Source organism: Pseudopipra pipra, chromosome 18, assembly GCF_036250125.1.
Source record: "Pseudopipra pipra isolate bDixPip1 chromosome 18, bDixPip1.hap1, whole genome shotgun sequence".
Classification (NCBI taxonomy): domain Eukaryota; kingdom Metazoa; phylum Chordata; class Aves; order Passeriformes; family Pipridae; genus Pseudopipra; species Pseudopipra pipra.
The window spans coordinates 12,709,989-12,727,520 of record NC_087566.1 but is presented as its reverse complement, the minus strand read 5'-3'; the positions used below and the strand labels follow the sequence as shown (position 1 = coordinate 12,727,520).

General features: G+C 45.7%; 1 long non-coding RNA gene across 1 annotated transcript; it reads right to left on the bottom strand.

Moving 5' to 3' along the window:
- Positions 1 to 7,241: 7,241 nt before the first annotated feature.
- LOC135424350 (uncharacterized) lies at positions 7,242 to 17,192 on the bottom strand. Its single transcript, XR_010435169.1, has 3 exons — positions 17,053 to 17,192; positions 9,006 to 9,057; positions 7,242 to 7,443 (listed from the first exon to the last, which is right to left on the bottom strand). It is a non-coding gene; the product is annotated as an uncharacterized LOC135424350 (long non-coding RNA).
- Between the last annotated feature and the right edge of the window lie 340 nt (positions 17,193 to 17,532).

The following is a 17,532-nucleotide window of genomic DNA, read 5'->3' as shown; positions in this document are numbered from 1 at the left end:
ATGGTGAGCTGCTGTTCTCATCATGTGTTGGGTCAGAACTGGTGCACTGGGTCTGGCTGGATAGACATTAGGTCAGACATAGGGAGAAGGGATGGCTAGAATGCCTCAGAATAATAACTGTGAGATTCCTGGGTTGCAGGAACAGGCACTTCCAGGTGTTTCAGGTTAGCCTGAGTAGGTAAAAATCCAACAGCTTGATTATTGGAGCATTGAGGGGGCTGCACCAAGGAGCAGAAAAACTCAGGATGTTCCCAAGAGCCTGTCAGTAATTCCTGCTTCTGGAGTTATCCAGCTTTTCTTGTGGTGTTTTCTTTCGGGTCTATTCTAGCACTTTACCTCCCAGTTCTGGAAGAAACAGGGAAGTACAAAGATAACTAAAACTTGAAATCTAATTCCAGAGTGTCCTGGTGGTTTGCAGATGTCACTGAAATGACTTTAACAGCTCTTACCACCTACGAGTGTGACAGTGCTGTAAAGAGGGGACCAAAGTCTGGTGTTATTAGTTACTCTCTATTTACCCTGCATTTTGGTGGTTTTTTTTTTTCTAGTTTGAGTGTGTTTTTTGGCCTAAAAATAAATTAATAACACTAAAACAAACAAAAAGATTTGTGTGATTGGCTGCTTGCTTAATACAGGAGTGTAATGAGGCAACTTAAATAATATAAACAGAGGAAGAAATGAGGGTAAGATTAAGCCAAAAACCAGTCTAAAACCACATTTACCACCAACCTGGACAACCTGAGGCAAAATCTTTCTTGATTCCTCTGTGCCTCACATGTGCATGCCTTTGGCAAGGATGATTAAAGTCTGTGCTGCTTCCCCTCTAATGTGAACAAAGCCCTTCAGAGCCCTATTCTAGTTTCCTCTTAGCATCATGTTTGGCTTCCTTTGGGACTGACCTTTTACTGCCCACAGCCCACCTCCATCCTGTTAGAGGGCCTGCAGAGAGTTACTAAGTTAAACATCATAAATCCCACTATAAATGATTACACAGAGCTTTTCACTAACAATCTTCTGTGGGGATATCAAGCTTGATAGAAGCATAAATCATTTAAAGAACATCTGCCTAATGAGGGGTAACCTGGAGCTGCTTCCCTGAGCCTGAGTGTACCAAGGGAGAAAAAAACTGTAGGCAGTTGGCCTATTTTAGCTGGTGCCTGCTGGGTGCAGGTTGATTTCTGTTGTCACAACTGGCTTTGCTGGACACATGGGACTTTCCCACTTGCTCTGCCTGCATCCTATGGCACAGAGAATTCGGGATGTAGGCTAAGCTGTGTGTGTGTGGTTGTAGAGAAAGGCTAATCATGTGTCTAGACAAAGAGTTCTACAGAGGCAGATGAGTTAGAAGAGGAAACTTAAACAGGTGGTTGAAAGGCAACCTGAGCAAAGATGTGCTGTGGGGCTGGGAGATCTGGTTTATGAAATGGGAACAGAACTGGGGAGGCTGAGAACGGGAGCAGTGATTTAGGAGGTGGGTACAGAATGTATCTGGACTTACCTGATCAAGGTCCTGCTTGAAGTGTTGTGGCTGAACATATAGAACCTGTTATGGGAATACAGGAGGGTGCTGAACACAGGGCTCATCATCAATGCAATCGTTGGATTTGTCAGGGAAAGAAAAAGGTGAATTTGAAGGAGGGAGTCTGATAAAGTTAAGAATCACAGTGTGACTGGTAGATAAGGAAACTGCTGATAAATACAAGGGTTGAGTTTCAGAGCCAGCCTGATGCATTCCTTAGGGCTCATCAAGTGTGAGTCAGGGCTAACAAGTCTGTTCACAGATAATCCTGCAGGCAGAGAACAAACTTGGCACTTGAAAAGTCCTTTCTGTCTGTTCATTAGGTGTGATGGAAAGAGTTTGAGTTTCCTGTTGTCAGTCACAGTTAAGCCAAGCTGTGACTTTGACCATCTGAAAGACACCTGACTGTCAAAGTGATGATGGGAGGATTAGTGGGTGAGGAGTAACAAATGGAAGCTTTTCCATTTCAAAATCACTGGATCCTCAGGAAAGCTGTAAATAAGCAGCAGCAGTAACCTTGGAATGAAGTTGAATCTCTCCTGCCACGGCAATTTGGCTGCCAGATGCTCATGGCAAGTCTTCAGCGCGTGGTTTAAAGCTGCTGCTCCCTGGTGATAGATTTAACAGAGATGAGCAGCAAGGAGCAGGATAATTGTTTTTAAAACCAAAGTTCTTGTCACACAGAACTGGTCATGAGATTCCAGGAAACCCTCTGTGCATAAATAAACTTGCTGGATGTGTGAGTTGTCCGTCACCTCCCCGTGGGGTCATCGCTGGGTGTTACTTCTCTCCATGACCTGCCTTGGATCTCACTGCTGTGATTAGAACTGAGACAGGGAGGTCAGGAATAGTTCAGTCTTTTCCATGTGCTGTTGAGGATGAAGTCAATAGGAAGTAAATATTATTGACTGCTGTTTTCATTCAAAAATCAAGATTCATTGAGGTGAATATGAGGTCAATAGAAGCTCTCACGGGGGAGGAGACCAATAAATCATGACACGGAATAAAACAATATTTGTAATGCAGATAATTCTGGATATTGAACGTTATTTGATCTAGTGTGTTTTCTTGTGTGTGTGTGTTTGTTTTTTTTTAATTGTCCTGTTAAGTGGATTGGTAGTTTGTACCATTTAAAAAGACTTCTAGTCTTATTCCAATTATGCACTCTTTAACTACAGTGGATTGAATTTCTTTATAAGGAAATTGTAGAGTAATTTATGTTGGAAGAGAACTTTGGAGTTTTCCTGGTCCAACCCCTGCTTGGGCCATGGCCAGTTTTCAATTAAAACTCAGTATTTTTGTGTTGTGATGATCCCAACCACGGGCACTTTTCTGCAGTCTTGTCCCAGGGAAATTTCTCATCTTTCCTTAAGCCTTGGACCTAAAGAAGCAACCAGGACAACATGTGTGAGTAAAGCATAAGAACAGCTTTTAAACAAATGAATCTGCTTTGGATTCATCATTACATTTTAGCTTTGGAGTTGGAATGAACACGTGCAGATAAAACAATGCTGAGGCTCAATAACTGGTACTTCTGAAGGAAATATGTGAGGACAAAGCTTATGTTGTATATTTGTTCTGTCCTTGGTAGTGTGGGACTGTGGATACCTCATTTAGGGTCATAAAATCTGTGAGAAAGTGCCATGCAGTGTGTTAACGTGGTGATGGGCTGTCCAGGTTCCTGCTGGAAGGGGGAGTATTTAGCCCTGCCTTTGGGCACAACAGAGCTCTACACTTTTGATGTTTGCTGAGGATTTGAGGTGGTTTGAGGAAGCCTTATATTCCAGAAATGCTGGAGACACTTCTGAAAATCAAGGCACCCAAACACATTGTGAGGGAGGCAAGCCAAAGCTCACTAGCCTGTGAAATGCTGATCATCTTATGCATCTTCATGAAGGGGGCTGAGGACATGGCTGTAAAGCACAGATTGCCACAGGGAATTCCAACTAGTTTTTCATGATCTGGCTTGGATACTAAAAGCAGAGGAGCTGAACTTCCACAAAGTTCAGGTAGGAGGGTTAATTAGTCTTGGTTGATTTACTTCCCTGGATGGAGCTCTTTCTCCACTTGAACCTCACCTGGGTGTAGGTGAGTTCTCTTTATGGAGTTGCTTTGTGCCATGTGAGCATATGCAGGTAGGACATGTGTACAGGAGATAAGATTTATTCTGGGGAAGGGAGCACAAGAGGAATGGAGGAGGAAGTGCTTAAAGTAGAGCTTGGCAAGTATGAGTCTTTTATAGCATCTTTAAGTGAATCAGACAATATGAGTTAGACAGCATTCTCACTGAAGATTTGACAATTCCTTTTGGACAGTTTCCTTTTTTCCTACTTGTGTGTTCATGGCCTTAATTGATGTGGCTGCATCCTGCAGTTGGGAGCTGTGTGCCTTCTCTCAGCCCAAGGCAGGGCCATTTGATTAGATTGTCAGCTGGTCGAAATAGCTGTTGCTCCACAGAAGTCAGTGGAGTCATGCCAGGTTATACCAGCTGAGAATGTGACCATCATTTTTATGGAGTCACATTTCTAACCCTTGCTGTGCTCCTGAATTCCTGAGCTGCAGCCAGGCTCTGTGATAGCTGCAGGGTAGGATTTTCAGAAGCATCCAGCCTTGGCCTCACTCCACTCCCTCTGCAGTAGAGGGATGTTTGTTGTGTTACTGCATCCAGCCCCAGAGTCTAATGGCTTGGATTCAATTAGGCTGCTGCTGGAATGCTGAGGATCTGCTCCTCCACTGAAGCATGCTGGCTGCAATCCATGGAAAGCAGCAGGGCTGGGATGTTCCACAGCTGCCTGGGGATCGGGCCTCAAGTCTACTGCTTGTTGTACTCACAAAAAGAGGTTGGCAAATGGTAGGGAAAGCAGCCTCCTTTATGTCAACAGGGCATTTCCTTCCCTACCTGGAGATGTTTGGGTCTGGCATCCCCCTGGGATGGCTGTTGAGAAGGAGCAAGTGCTCAAGGAGCAAGCATTGCCTCCTGGCTGCTCTTCCAGTGACCTGGCAGGTGTTGGCATGGCCCTGCCATGTGCTGCTGGAGCTCCTGGGTGTGCAGGGACTGACCTGTGGGCACATGGCAGCCCTTGGGTAGTGAGTTGCATTTCAGCCCTTCTGCAGATGGTCAGCTGCCCGCTGCTGCCCCGTGTCCATGGGAAGAACAGGGCAGGCTGCCTTGGTGCCTGGGAGCTGCTCTCTCTGACCAGATACTGTGCTTCTAGGAATGCAGATCCTGGTCCTGTTTTTTGCTTTTTTGTATATCCAGAGGCTGTTTAGGGTTTGGATGTGTTACTGCCAGTCACACAAAGCAGGAGGACGGAGGAAGGGACAGCCTCTGGTTGGGTCTCACTGAGGCGTTTGCTGCAGGATTGCCAACTCCAGCAGGGATTTCGGAGGAGGAAATCATTATCTGCACTCTTCTTCCTCAAATCTGCCTCCTACCCTAACATTAGAGAGCATCTCAAAGTAGCTGCCAGAGCAGCTGCCGTGCCAAGTACAGCATTCCCCAGGGGGGCCCTCCTCCAGGAGCAAGCTTCAGCCCGTGATGGGAATGAAGGCCAGAGATAAGGTGGCTGTGTTGACTGACTTGCCACTATTCTTCCAGCTGGCTAAATGGAAATACCTCCCTTGCCAGCCCCTGCATAACTCATGTCTTCCCCCTTCCCCAAAGTGTGATGTGGCTTTTCCCTTTTCCCCCTCTGTGCCCTCACCTGCTGTGCCCCAGAGAGCTGGAGGAGCCAGCACAGCTCTGCCTCTGGCTCGGTGCCCTCAGCTCTGCCTGGCAGGGCTGGCAGCTCCCCAGCCCTGTCGTGGCTCTTGCAGTGTGAAATCCGAGTGGGTAAATTCCAGCTGCTCCCGTGGAAGATGGGAGTGGTTCCTCTGTGACCAGGGAGGGCTGTGGGTGCCCGAGGGCACCACCAAGCTCCAGAGAGTTAGAGGAAAACTTGGCATGCAGCTGTATATAACACACACTGGTTCTTGTGGTGTCTGGGAATTTGTGTGTCACTGGGAATCCCAGTGTCCTTGTCCATGGATAAATCCTGTCCTGCTGTGCTCCATGAGCTGACCCTACAAGGTTTTGCAGGTCAAGGTTTGTGCTACTTTAAATTTTGTGAATTCCAGAGTTCTGTGTTTGTTTCATTACTCTTTTCCAGTGTTTCAGATTAAGGACTGATACTTGCTGAAGGCTTTAGAATGGCCAAAGACTTATCATTGTTTTTATATTGCCTAATTCTGTGTGAACTGGGGCAACATAAGAAAACAGGAAAAGCCCTGAGATAAAGAATACATTCAAGATGCTTTTTCTGTTCTGTAATTGCCAAGCCCTCTGACCTGGGGTTGGATCTTGGAGTGAATCAGATCTAGGGCACTGTTTCAGCAAGTTTTTTCTTGAAGTGTTGTGTCCCTCACTCCAGCAGTTCAGTTCATTTTAGGCTACAACACACCCAGCCTTGTTCTGCCACTGTTTGAATCCATGGGACATCTGCTGCACAACAAGTGTGCTGGGTTTGGGCCCTGCTCTGACTCAAGCAGGGCTCAGTAGATCCAGAAAAGAACAAAGATTCTTCTCCTAGGAGATAACTGAAGAGGGTATCATTGGGGGCTGTGAAATCCTGAGTGAAACAAGAAAACTGGATAGGGAATGCCCTTGCATTTTCTCTTCCAGGATGTGATTTAAGGGGCATCAAATGTAACAATGAGATGGCAGACCCCAATCAAAAGGACATCCTTCCTCACACAGGGCACTGACAGGCTGTGGCCTGCCCTGCCATGAGGGTTGTACATGTTGAGTTTCTGTGTGTCTCAAAAAGCAGGTGGATGAATTGAAGGAAGAAATGTCTACTGAGAGCTATTAAATGTAAAAGCTTTCATCAGCTGTGGCCACAGCGTGGGCTCACAGCACAGGCACATGGTTAACGGGTTCCTGCAAAAAGGGCTTTGGGAACTGCTCTGATCATCTCAGCTCACTTCTTCAGGTATCTGTCAGACCACTGAGAAACGTTTCCATGCTAACCTACATGTCGTACCTGTGACCCACCACTCCTGCTCCCTTTGCTGCCTGCATAAAGGTCAAAGATAATGACTAAAAATAAATAAATAACCGAAGAAACCCCCACTGCTTCCCTCTCCAGTTACTCAAGCTTGAAATAAATCACCTTTCTATTTCTGAAGGCACAGATGACTTAAGCCAAATTGCATTTGGAGCCATTATCCTCACACTTATTTATGCTGTCATGTCTTGTGCTAACACTTTGTGAAATATTTATTTGCTCCTGGTCTCCCGCAGTGTAGCTCTGGATTCATGAGGCTCCCGTGTTATGTCTCTATTCTGTGCAGCTGCATTCTGTCAAGGAAGGAGAACATGAAGATTCCAATCTGTGTTTTACATTATAACAACATCCTGCACATCACTCTGGGTGATGCCATTCAACAGGTGGATGTTTTGTTTGTAGGTGTCGGGCATGTGGGTTGTGTCAGAGGAAGTAAATGTACCCGTGGGCACCAAACCTCATTGTCTGATGATGAACAATTCTTCTATATTTCCTTCCCAAGCCTGCCCTTGTGCTTACTCTGCAGGGCCCAGGTAACTTGCATGAGAGAGTTTGAGAGGAAATGGGAATATTCTAAAAGACACCAACACACGAGTTAATGCTTGAAGAGGTGCAGTAATTACAAATTTCAGATTCTGTCCATATGAAATGCTGTAAATACCTTTACCTCCCAGAATCAACCCAGTAAGCATCTGAAATGGCTTCTCCAGGCACAGTGCCAGCTTCCCTTCCCTCGTCTGGAGGTGAAATGGGCTGTGGCAGTGCTCTCTGCAGCTCCTCTGCAGACTGCGGGCCTGGAAAGATGAGATCTGTCTGCTGGGCTTCCTTCCTCTTCCCTCCCCTCATCAGAAGACACAGTGCACGTATCTGTTTGGATCTCTGCGAGAAGACAGACTGTTTGCTGTGTTGGGATCAGGGTATCAGCTGATTTAAGATGCTGAGGTGCAGCTCCAACCTTGGCTGAGGCAGCAGAAGTCTGGTACAGAGAAACTGTCCTCCCGTTTCCAGCTCCCAGCTAAAATCCAGGCTAGCAGTGACTGTCATTTGCATAGAATGGCCAGTGATTAGTATAGAATGTGCAAACCATTTTCAGTCCAGTTATGGACAAATTTATCCAGTCTGAGAACCAATGACAGAGTTGGCCCCTCATCTGAGCAGAGCTGCCAGTGACTGAGCCAGTGCTGCCTGTGAACTGCCTGTGAACTGCCTGCATCTGTAGGAATGGGGTCTAAAAAGCCTCAGGGTTGTGGCACATGACTGTACCATGTCGATTTTGGTGCTGTAAAATCGAACTTGCCAGTCTGATGTCACCACTAGAAAACCTTCCACGGGCTAAATCCCGTTTTAGCTAAATATATTTTCATATATACACGTGTATATGGGGAAAGAGCTGCTAAACTGCTGGTGGTGTTTCTCGGTGAATCACACCAACAGGCTCCTTCTGCTGTTGGCTTTAAGTGACATTTGCTGTGTAAATGACACTGACATTCAAGCTGAGATGTTGGCTCTCCCAGCAGCTTGCTGGTTGTGCCCAGGAGAAGGGCCTGCAGCAAAGAGCTGCTGCTGGGGCTGTTTGGGGAGGAGAGCCTTGTTCTCACTTCAGCACCTCCTCCTTGCTTTTGTGTCTCCAGGAGAGCTGGGGACAGGTTGATTTAGTGGCTGTGTCTCTGCAGCCAGTGGCAGTGAGTGCAGCACAGGATGTGCACAGGGATGTGCTGGCCTTATTTTCCAAATGCCTTTTGCTGAAGGCAAAGGTCGATGGGGTGTGTTTAAAGGAGTGATCACTTGAGATACCAAAAATTGCTGTACAGTGTGTGTGCACTGCTCCCCTGAAGGATGAGAAATCTGTATTAGGTGATGAATAGCTTTACTAGAAGAAATTGGGATTTATTTATTTATTTTTAACCAGAGGACAAGCTTTAAAAGCTGCAAGCAGAGCTTTTCAAAGGACAAGTGGGAGTTAGTTGCCTAATTCACATTGACTTTCGGGGAGATCTGGTTGCTGAGCCGCTCTTTATGCGTTTCAGAAATCTCCCCTTAGTCCACATAATCTCTCTGTAACCCCTTTTTAATTAGCTTGTCTTTCTGGAAGAAGAGACCAAGAAGTCACATTCAAAGATTATTGCTCTATCTAGCAGCTGCTGGAATAGCTCAGTTAATGCTGCAAAATCTTACTGCAGGTCCCAGCAGCATGTCTGGTCTGCCTCCCCATTCTAATTTGGCTGAGGGATGTAAACTGCCCCCAAACTATTATGCAAACCCATTTCCAGCCAGTGATACTCTGTGCTGTAGCACCAGCTGGCCATTTATCCAGATAGCCTGGCTTTGAATCCTCTTGGCAGAGCAAAATATTTGAAAGGGAGAGAAATGACAGGCTGGGGGTGCTGCAGAAGATGGATGCCAAGAGCATGTGTGTGCCAAACAGGAGATAACAGTGCTACCTTCACTGTCCCAGGCTCTCCACCTGCAGTTCCTGCCACAGCTCTGCTCCTGCTGTTGGGGATCAAGAGGAAAATGTCAGTCCTGCAGGCAGGGTTTGAAGATGCAGCCTAAATCAAAGTCTTCTTAAGGGGAAGTTAGGCTTCCTCAGTGAATTTGGGAGGGGGACAAGGAGAGGTTTTTGACGCTGCTTAATTTGGTTTTTGCATCTATAATAAGAAATTCAACTCTGAATTTGTGTAATGAAATATAAACATTGAAGGAGCCGGGTGAATTTGGACGCTTGAGGGAAAATGTATGGTATTGTCATGAGGAGACAATTCCCTAAAGCAGATGGGGGAAAGCCTCCCAGGGGCTGGGAGAGGCTGAGAAAGAAGGGACTGATGAACTGGTGACTTGGAAAAATACTGGATATTGCATTGTGGAGAAAAAGCTGATTTCTGTGTGCTGAAGTTTTAAAACTCAGTTCCTTACTTGATGTGTTTGCCAGCACAGACAAAGGTCAGTCTGTATAAGATCAAACCCTACAGTGGTTGACCCTTCGACCAGGGGGCTCTGGGAGCTGCAGTGGTGTTTGGTGTTGTTACTAGAAGTAGCAGCTCTGCTGCTGGGGACCTGGCTCAGCCTCGTCCCTGACGTGTTTAGGAAGCATTTTTAGATCCTTAAATGAAAGGCACAGTACAGCTGTAACGTAGGTCACAAAAAAAAAAGTTAACTTTTTAGTTCTTCTAATATAAAAATATTGAAGAGGAGGTTTGGTTCTGTCAGTGACCACCCTTCAGGCTGAACTGGCTGCTGTCAGGCTACTCTGAGGGGAAAAACAAACTCTCCTATATCCTTGCTCTCAGCAAGTCCTTTAAAACATCACCGCATCCTAAGCACATGAGCTAGAAAAACAGCTGCCTGCTCTACTCCTTCCCTGCCTGATGAGGTTAATAATAACTTTGAATGCATATGTACAGCATTAGCTTTCATGGTAACATGCATAATTCAAATCCCCTAAAGAACAGTAGAGCTTTGAGGAAGCAAACTTCCTTAATGTACTGGGCAAGGATCCAGCTTTTACCAGCTGTTGAGGGTTGATGTACAATTTTTGGTTAAGTGAATAATTTATCATGGATATTATCTGTAGTGTATCACATGCCCAGAGTTTGTAGGCCTGTGCATATGGCTCTCGAGATGCCACAACACTGCCATATGCTTCATGGCCCATTACCACTTCAAACTCCCTTAAGATGTTTTCCCCTGTGCTGAGAATGTTAGAAGTACAGTGGGACCACTGGCTCAGTGCAAATGCTGGCTGGGTTTCCCCCCACACACACCCTCTGCATTTAAAAAAATCAACAAGAGAGAGGAAAGAAGGATTGCTCAGGCTCTCCACAACCTTGTCATTTTAAATAAGCTGCCTGCTGCTTCATGGTCCAGATGTGGATTATAAATTCCACAGAACACCTGTCCTGAACTCATCCCCAGCTACCCCTTGTAATGTGGTTGTGTTGTGCTAGTACAAATCTATTTATTATAGCTCCAGTCTACTCTCTGCATAAATCAAGGCTGCTTTAATCAGGCAGTGAGGCCGCTCTGCCCCTTGTCCTTGCAGCACCAAAGCAGAACTGGGATGTACTGACAGCCTCCAAGAGAGGTATGTAATGCTGTGTCCCAAATTCCAACTGCAGATGTCCTATTTCTTGGTCAGGGGAAGGAATGCTGAAGCTGAAGAACTTCCTAGTTTATGTAGCTGCTACAGTGCAGGAGAGGGAGCAAACATCTGGGTTGTTTGTCAAGTTGATTGCTTATATAGGAAGCAGCTTCATGTGATAAAAAAGACTGAGTCAAGATGAGAGCAGGCAGCTGCTTAGCTGTAATTACAGCTGTGTGTCCATCATGGGGATGGCTGCAGCTTCTTCAGCTACAGTGTGTGGGTTTAAGTTCAGTGATTCATGCCCAGGAGAAATATCTTTGTTCTGTTGCATCTTGAACTCTTCTGTGGAGCTGCTGGTCAGTGCTCACCAGGCTCTCCATGGCTGATGGCTGGAGCTTGCAATAAATGAAATAATCCCTGCCAGTTGTTTCACTTCTGAATTTGTCTCAGGAGAATAAGTGCTAGAGTGGGATCTTTCACTGATGCTGGATGGATCATTTCAAGTTCAGTGTTATGTGTGATTTTCCTTCAGTAAAAATCCTACTCTCTTTCCAAACAAATTGCATTTTTAGATCTGTTTATTACCCTGCAGTTGTTTCCCTGGGTAAAGACTGTGCTCAGCTTTCCCTTGTGAGTCTGTTGCAGTCAGGTTGCTTTGCTTGTGCGAGTTGCTCTTTTTTTCCTATTTCCTGACTAGATTAGAATTTTTATGTTTTCAATATTTTTCCTTTCTTAGCGAGAGTATTGGTCTTTAGATCATCACTTCCATGTGCTTAAGTATTAGAGAGACTGTAGGAATTGGAACAAGAAAGGGGTGTTTGTGAGGGCCAGCAAAAATGTGCTGGGTTTCAGGTGAGTGGAGCACATCTGCTGTTCTGCTGTCACCAGGCACCCTCAGGTCCTGGTGGCAACAGGAACCCTCCTCCCTCTGCACCTGAGTGGGAGGAAGGCACCTCACCTTCTGCATGTTGATGATGCTCTCCTGGCAGGGAGGGCTGGGATCAGTGAACTCCTGCCTGGCTGCAGAGAGGAGAAAAGGACCCCAAGGAATGAATCCCAGCTGGAGGAGCGGGCCCTGGGGGCAGCTCTGTGGCCCCCTCTCTAAAAGAACTGACTGTGGGTACATTGCAAGGTGAGGGACTGGGTTCATCCTGCCAGGATTGAAACCTGTGCTTTGCTGAGATCTGGTCGTGTCAGAGCTGCTGCCTGGGCAAGGGAGGCTGTGCCTCGTGGAGCAGTGACCTTTCCTGGCTGGGATCAGCTCGGAGAGCACGGCGCTCCCTGGCTAAGTGCACTTGCTGCTAGCAAGGGAATGTTTATCCAGTGTTTTGATTAATCAACCTTGAAAAAGGGTCAGATGGATTTACTCAAGCATCTAAGAAACCTTCATAGCAGAAAATATAAGCTTGTGTGTGTGACAGGGCTGTCTGCAGCCCTGGACTTGGAATAATGCTGTCTGGAGTCTTGAGCTGCTACAGCATCACCGGCTGGGTCAGACACCAGAACACTTTTTGGTTCTGAGTACACTCCAGTTCTGTCATGGTGTTCACCATGGCCATGCATAGGTGTCTTTCCTGAGGAATCCTGCTGCTGGCAATTCAAAGAGTTTGTTTTCTCAATTTCCCTTTAACCTGGTGTCCTGCATTGCTGTGCTCTGTTCCCACTGCACTCTTGCTCCTCTTTCACCCCGCTGCGTAATGCCTCTCAATTCCACCCCTCATGTTGTTCCCTCTTCCTGAGGAGAAATTTTAAGGATTTTACAATGTGGTTAGTGGTGCACTTTGCCTCCATGAGAGTTTCCTTAAAATCACGAGAACTCCAGAAACAAAATTGCATTTTCACCTCTTGCTTTGGCAAATAGAAGATGACCAAAAAAACCTGCAAATAAACAGAACCCCCGCCACAGTGAGGTGCTGCTTTCCTCTGACATTTCTAGAGGGATTAAACAATGCTGAGGATAGGATCAGTATTTAAACAAGAAGTTCTTGAAGTTGGTGTTCCTCTTAAGAAGATCATGTATTGAGCTGAATTATGAGCAGACCAGTTCCCGTCTCATACGGGAGAATTTTGGCCTGTGTCTTCTCCCATAAACATTAAACCCAATATATTCTTCTGAAACGATCATATTAAATTAAGATGTAAAATCGTGGCAAGGTTTTCACTCTTTGTGGCAACTGGCATAACACCTCGACGAAGAAAATGCAACCCAAACAATTGTTTCAACTGAAAGTCCAAGAATGACATCTAGTGGCGTCAAGTGAGACTTCTGGGATAATCTTGTGTGAGAACAGTTTAAAGGAGTGTCAGTTCCCATGCTAGAGATCCAACTTCTAATTTTCAATCACTGCCACCTACCCATTTTAAAAAATACTGCAACCTGAATGCCTGTTCTTCAGGTTTGTTTTGTTGTGGCTGGTTTTGGTGATCACAACTTCAGTTTAGTTTCAGTAAGGCTGAGAAGCTTACAAACACTTCTTGCTCTGTGGCTAAACAAATGCCTCTGCACCACAGAGCTCAACTAATATTTGTGTTTGCTTAGCTTCTTTAAGTGAAAGTAAAGGCAATGACTGTGGGATTTCCAGCACCAGATTTATCTGATGAGAGCAGAAGTAATAATAGGCAGAAGAGCTCTTAGACAGTGGAAGGAGCAGAAAAATGCCCATTCTGCAGGTTCCCAGCGAGCCTGCCCTGACTGGTTTCAGTGATTGGAACTAAAAAGTGGAACTCCAGGTAAAGCATTTCTTACAGGTATCAGTGCATCTCTTTTAGGTTGTGAGAGTCAATTATTTGGCGAAAGGTAGAACTCAGAGGATGGATAAAATAGGACTTGGCATTTGTGATCTTCTTGCTTCAAGAGAATGGGGAGGTTTGGCTCACAGGTTCATCTGAGAGTGAGACAAACAGCTGCCAGAGCTGGCTGATCCAGACCTGGAGGTATTTCATAAGTACCTGTGGCCCTCCAGAGGAGGTGTTTGTATAAATAGCTCAGGATGATGTTTGAGAGTGTTCCTGTCTTCTCTGTGTGCAGGGGAGAATCAAATGCTCTGAGGACAATGATAGCATGTCTGACCTTCCTGCATCTTGAAAGCCCACAGGATCTGAGGAGGGTTGTGTGATATATTCATCACAGCAAACTTGGTGATCCCCACGTGGCACAGTTAATCTTGGCTGTTTAATTTGTGTTGTACATGTCTGCTTTGGAATTAAGACTCCACCTTTTCTTGTGCTGTTCCACTTGTAAATATAGTTCTATCCTCCTTTGCTGGAATGAAGACTTTGCAGTCTCATTAGCAATTGATTGCACTCCCTCTCTTAGAGCAAGAAACAAGAGAATGGATTTTAGCTGCTTGCTTTAAACTCAGAGCACATACCTGGCTATAACACCACATAATGAGGAAAATAGTTGCTGGCATAAATGCTCTGGCTCCCTTTATTAAGAGAGAGTTTAAATTGACACAAGTGGAGCCCTTTTATCTTTTTACCCACCAGGCAGCAAATGAAGTGGGTTAATACCTGGGGGGGGGGGGGGCAAACTGTGTTATAAAGGGAAATTTTGATGAGGGTATAAAGCTAAAAGGAAAGAGGGACTGCTAGAACAGTGAGATGAATGGCAATGAGATGAAAGAAAAACCCCCAAACTCAAAACTAGGCAGATATCTTGACAGCAAAGGCTCACTTTAAAACAGAAACTTGATGCAACACATCAAAACTCGTAAGTGTTGTGACTTCCATATAACACTCCTAGTCCTTGCTCTTTCCTCATCCAGGCTCCAAATGCCAACGAGAGGGATTACAAAAGAAAGACAAAATATAAAACTACATAGCAAAAATTCATTACTTTGCTAATGCTTCCCTCAGGTGTGACAGGAGGCAGCCCCGCTGCTAAGCATCCTCTGGAAGAAAGGCCCAGTGTTCAGGAGCCTGGAGGCACAGCTTGGTGATAATATTGTCTTGGGAACAGGGAGGGAAATTGGAAGAAGGCAGGAGAGTTGACTTGAAGGAGTTAAGTGTTGGAGAAGAGCTGATGAACATAAGGAATGAGATCTGGGCACAGACCTAAACACTGATTCAGGAGTAGTTGCAGCCCTTGGTGGTTTTACTTTTTTTCTCCCAAAAGAGGATTTAGTGATGGATTAGTGTCACTGCAAGTTCCTTGCTCTGGTTTTATTAGGCAGCTTTATTTTGAAGAGGGCAGCAGTACTAACTGGGGATCTCTAAGGCTGGTGTACTGTGGCAGCTTTAATTAGACAAAAGCCTCCCAGTACGTGTGTCAGTTATTTCCCAGCCTGAACTCTTCACCCGTACTGGAGTCTTTCTATTGATTGCCAAAAAGAAATATCTGAGACTTAATAGGTGGAGTTATGGTAGGGGCAACTGTCCCTGAAAATCTGGCAACTGTCCCTGAAAAACTACTGTCTCAAAGTGCAGCGGGAACCGTTCTCTGGGATGGAGGGGATGAGGGAGCCGAGTGACTCTCTCGGGGGGGTCCCACCAGGGGACTCAGAGCAGTGTGGTACCGGATTAGAGGGGCCCTGTGTGCTCCCAGAGCAGGAGCAGTCGGTGGCAGAGCTCTGCCGTGGTAGCAGATGCCCACTAGATGACGGTGCTGTCCCACAGACTCGCTCCCTGGGCTGGGAACCGACTCTTCTGCGGGGTCGTTGCTGCGCCCGCAGTGGGGACAGGCAGGCTCTGCTAAAGGAAGAGCAATAACCATCACCTCCACCCTCCTTGGGGTTCTTGTTCTGTTTTTATATTCCCTTCTGAAATGAGAGACAGTTTTCACAGCAAACACTGAACAGGAGGGTGCTTGTTTTCGGTTCCTTCATTGTGTTTAATTTGGGATGCTAAGCCTGCATCACTTCAGAGAAATGAGGGTGCCAAAGTTGAGGCACCAGTGCTGAGGACGTATTTTGGGTGCCTTCACTGAGTTTCGTTATTAGTAATTATACCAGGTGTTTGAACCATGAAAACTTGTTTGGAATAACATGCAATGCTCCCTGCATATAAAGATGTTTAGTACCTAGCTCTGTCTTCATGGTGGCCCTCAGCCATCTCCTCTGATGGGCAAGTATGAGCCAAGGTACCCCCTGTTTATTATTGCCTGTCAGCAGCTCATTGCAAAACCAAGGTTTTGGGTTGTTTATGCTATTTGGCTACTTCTTAACTGTGTGGGAACAATCTCCTATAGGCTCTCAGCACTTTGTGTCAGATCATCCAGTGTTGTATCTTCTCTCCTCAGCATCAATGTGGTTACAGTTGGGATTCCTCAGCTGTTGCAGGAGAAACAGTAGTCCAGAAAAACATTCCTGTTTCTCTTGAGATCTCTAAATCCCCTGGCAGCGTTGCAGGGCTTTTGGTGCGTTAATTCAATTTACAGCCACAATAAGGCACCAGCAAGTTCTAAGAGGGCTGTAAAGTATTCTTTCTACAACTGGGTCTTTGCAGAGATCCCACTGCAGGGATTTGGCAGGGTTTGCTCAAGAGACTATTTTGGTTTTTTTTTAGTCATTAGTATTAATCAGGAAGAGAGTGCTGAATTTCATAGCTCGGTGTTTCCTCTACATGATACCCTCCCCGCCAGGCTGGATAACACGCTGATTAACATGGAGTGATGAAATGGAAGCTCGAGCAGGACAATCCTTCCAGGGTATCTGCTGGCAGGACTTCCCTCCAGCTCCAGCCAGATGGGCTGAGTGGATATCACAGTTCGGGCTCGCAAACAAACCCGACTCCATCTGGCTCAGAGATGGATTTCATTCCCAGCCATGTAATTCTCACACCAATCTCCCTTTCTGTGATCCATCTTTCTCTCAGGTGTGCACACGCTCTTTCTTTCACTGACTTGGGAGTAGAAGAGTTTTGCTGGAAAGCCCCATCCTGCCCCTGCTCCCCCTGGCCAGGACTTCCCTGTGGCCCCAGGGCTGGAGGGAAGGCAGAGTTTGTGCTGCCCACGAATCCCTTGCAGCTCAAAGCCTTTTGTTTTGCCGATTTTTCTAACAGGAGCCTGACTTTAAAAATCTTATTTTATTTTTTTTTTGGTTCTTCTTTCATCGTTCAAGTGTTGCCACAGGAGGATTAACTTGAACTGGGCAAAGCCTGCCTTTTGCTGAAGTCCAAGTGAACCAAATTAAAGGGGATTCACCCCAATATATACGAGTAGAGTGGGCAGTGGGAATGAACCTGGAGTTAAGAGTTTGCACAATTAACTTTTCCAGCAGTAGAGCCATAACCCTAAAGAGGTGCCAATACCTTCAGAGACAGAAAAGCAGCTTTTTCTTCAGTAAAGCTGGTCCTGGCTATGTTGGCTGCCTCCTTTGGGCCTTTTACTCAAATCTCTTATTTCATACAGCCTTTTGTTTATATCATTTTTTTCCCCTCATTTGTTCCCTGCAGCATTAAATATTTACCTCTTGTTCAGCTGAGAGCACAATTTGGGCATGCTGGGACTCATGTCAAACTTCTAAATTGCCACTGGTGAAACAGCTCTGGCACTAAAACACAATGCCTTACATCTGTTTGTGGCTATCTGTAGCCTTTTAATTATCTGGCTTACATATTCCATGGGAGAGAGCTGGTCTGCCTGGAGCAAGGTTAAAAATTATTTGGTGTTCTGTCTTTAAGCAGCAGATTCCAGAGTGGAGAAATGGAATGCACTGTTATGACCTCAGCTTCTCAGCTCATACACTGGATCCATCAACTGGCACTGGTAGTGCCCCTGGTCTAACTCACCATGTATTTAATGAAATGCCATATAAATTATTTAAGATTGATTTTAATTAAAGCCAGACCTCTGACAAGGCAGAAGTCATATGTATTGTGTGAGCTAGATGGAAGCTACTTGTGGATTCATGACTATGTTTTGCTCAGTACCCCTTAGTTCAGCTGAG